The sequence below is a fragment of the Colobus angolensis genome, unplaced genomic scaffold (assembly GCF_000951035.1).
Source record: "Colobus angolensis palliatus isolate OR3802 unplaced genomic scaffold, Cang.pa_1.0 Scaffold232, whole genome shotgun sequence".
NCBI lineage: Eukaryota > Metazoa > Chordata > Mammalia > Primates > Cercopithecidae > Colobus > Colobus angolensis.
This window is the reverse complement of record NW_012115511.1, coordinates 4,059,371-4,062,382: the sequence shown is the minus strand read 5'-3', so window position 1 is coordinate 4,062,382 and position 3,012 is coordinate 4,059,371. Positions and strand designations below refer to the sequence as shown.

Sequence of the window (3,012 nt, the reverse complement as noted above, 5' to 3'; positions counted from 1 at the left end):
TTAGTTGATGCAGTTTCTTCCTAGCATCGATGGTATTTACAATTTGGCATGTTTTTGCAGTGGCTGGTACTGGTTGTTCCTTTCCATGTTTAGTGCTTCCTTCAGGAGCTCTCGTAATGCAGGCCGGGTGGTGACAAAATCTCTCAGCATTTGCTTGTCTGTAAAGGATTTCATTTCTCCTTCACTTATGAAGCTTAGTTTGGCTGGTTATGAAATTCTGGGTTGAAAATTCTTTTCTTTACAAATGTTGAATATTGGCCCCCACTCTCTTCTGGCTTGTAGAGTTTCTGCTGAGAGATCCACTGTTAGTTGGATGGGCTTCCCTTTGTGGGTCACCCGACGTTTCTCTCTGGCTGCCTTTAACATTTTTTCCTTCATTTCAACCTTGTTGAATCTGACCATTATGCATCTTGGGGTTGCTCTTCTTGAGGAGTATCTTTGTGGTGTTCTCTGTATTTCCCGAGTTTGAATGTTGGCCTCCCTTGTTAGGTTGGAGAAGTTCTCCTGGATAATATCCTGAAGTGTTTTCCAGCCCGGTTCCATTCTCCCTGTCACTTTCAGGTACACCAATCAAACGTAGATTTGGTCTTTTCATATAGTCCCATATTTCTTGGAGGCTTTGTTCATTTCTGTTTACTCTTTTTTTTCTAAACTTCTCTTCTCACTTCATTTCATTAATTTGATCTTCAATCACTGATACCCTTTCTTCCATTTGATCAAATCAGCTACTGAAGCTTGTTAATATGTCACATAGTTCTTGTGCCATGGTTTTCAGCTCCATCAGTTCATTTAAGGTCTTCTCCACATTGTTTATTCTAGTCAGCCATTCATCTAATCTTTTTTCAAGGTTTTTAGCTTCCTTGTGATGGGTTTGAACATCCTCCTTTAGCTCGGAGAAGTTTGTTATTACTGACCTTCTGAAGCCTACTTCTGCCAACTTGTCAGTCATTCTCCATCCAGCATTGTTTCTTTGCTGGCGAGGAGCTGTGATCTTTTGGAGGAGAAGAGGCCCTCTGGTTTTTAGAATTTTCACCTTTTCTGCTCTGGTTTCTCCCCATCTTTGTGGTTTTATCTACCTTTGGTCTTTGATGATGGTGACATACAGATGAGGTTTTGGTGTGGATGTCCTTTTTGTTGATGTTGATACTATTTCTTTCTGTTAGTTTTCCTTCTAACAGTCAGGTCCCTCAGCTTGTTGGAGTTTGCTGGAGGTCCACTCCAGACTCTGTTTGCCTGGGTATCACTAGCGGAGGCAACAGAGCAGCAGATATGGCAGAACAGCAAATATTGCTAGCTGATCCATCCTTTGGAAGCTTCGTCTCAGAGGGGCATCCGGCTGTATGAGCTGTCAGTCAGTCCCTACTGGGAGGTGTCTCCCAGTTAGGCTACATGGGGGTCAGGGACCCACTTGAGGAGGCAGTCTGTCCATTCTCAGAGCTCAAACACCATGCTGGGAGAACTACTGCTCTCTTCAGAGTTATCACACAGGGACCTTTAAGTCTACAGAAGTTTCTGCTGCCTTTTGTTCAGCTATGCCTTGCCCCCAGAGGTGGAGTCTATACAGGCATGTGGGCCTCATTGAGCTGCGGTGGTCTCCACCCAGTTTGAGCTACTCAGCTGCTTTATCTTCTCAAGCCTCAGCAACGGCAGACACCCCTCCCCTCAGCCAGGGCTGCCGCCTCACAGTTCGATCTCAGACTGCTGCGCTAGCAGTGAGCAAGGCTCCATGGGTGTGGGACCTGTTGAGCCAGGCATGGGATATAATCTCCTGCTGTGCCATTTGCTAAGACCGTTGGAAAAGCGCAGTATTTAGGTGGCAGTGTCCCGATTTTCCCAGTACAGTCTGTCACAGCTTCCCTTGGCTAGGAAAGGGAAATCCCTGACCTCTTGTGCTTCCCAGGTGAGGTGATGCCCCGCCCTGCTTCTGCTCACCCTCTGTGAGCTGCATTCACTGTCCAACCAACCCCAGTGAGATGAACCAGGTACCTCAGTTGGTAATGCAGAAATCACCCATCTTCTGCATCAATCATGCTGGGAGCTGCACGCTACAGCTGTTTCTATTCGGCTATCTTGGAATGAAACTAGTTTCCTGAATTTTAAGATTTCAAATTCTATCACTCTCCTAATGACTCCTGTCTACTTTGTCAAAATGCTTCTTTAAAAAAAAATGCCCTAAACAAAGTGTTCTTAGATGCACAATGGAGAATGCTACTTTCTGTGAATAGGATGAACAGCCCATTAAAATGTTGCATTCAATTTTCATTTCTAGGAGTCACTGTTGGTCCATATTTGTAGTCAAGTAACAGAAACCAGGCTGATTAATGGATTACTGTATTAGTTACCTACTGCTGCATAACAAATTGTGCTTCTCCACTCCCAAATTTAGCAACTTCAAACATTTATCATCTCACACAGTTCAGAAGAAGATCAGAAATGCAGGAATGGCTTAGGTGGGTGGTTCTAGCACACAGCCTTTCATGAGGTTATAGTCAAGGTTTTGGCTGGGATTCCTGACTCTGAGGATTTGACTGCAACTGGAGGATCACTTCCAGGTTCACTCATACAGCTTCTGGCAAGGTGCTTCCATTCTTCAGCAAATGGGTCTCTTCATTCACAACATGGCTTCTTTCAGATGGCATCCATGATATCAAATTGCTGTCTTATTACCTAATCTTGGAAGGAATGGTCTGTCCATTCTGCCATATTCTTTTGGTCACACAAACCAACCCTGGTAGAGGTGGGGATCATGGGGACCATCTTGGATGATGACATTTATGAAGCATTTGCTACGTGCTAGTTACTCTTCCTATATTAGCATTAGCTATGCATTTTGCATGCATCATCTCACCTAATGCTGTTAACATCCTCCCAAGTAGATGTTGTTATCATCACCCCATTTTACACATGAGGCAAGCAAAGCCTAGAAATGTTAAGTAAATTGTTGCTTAGTAAGTGACAGAGCAGAGATTAAAACTTGGATCTAACTCCAGAGGAAAATGCTCCAGTTTTCTT

At 44.0% G+C, this 3,012-nt stretch overlaps 1 long non-coding RNA gene across 1 annotated transcript in view; it reads right to left on the bottom strand.

The window, feature by feature from the left end:
- LOC105513599 overlaps positions 1 to 3,012 on the bottom strand; it is a 4,185-nt gene that overhangs the window by 730 nt on the left and 443 nt on the right. The gene's annotated exons all lie outside the window — the stretch shown is intronic.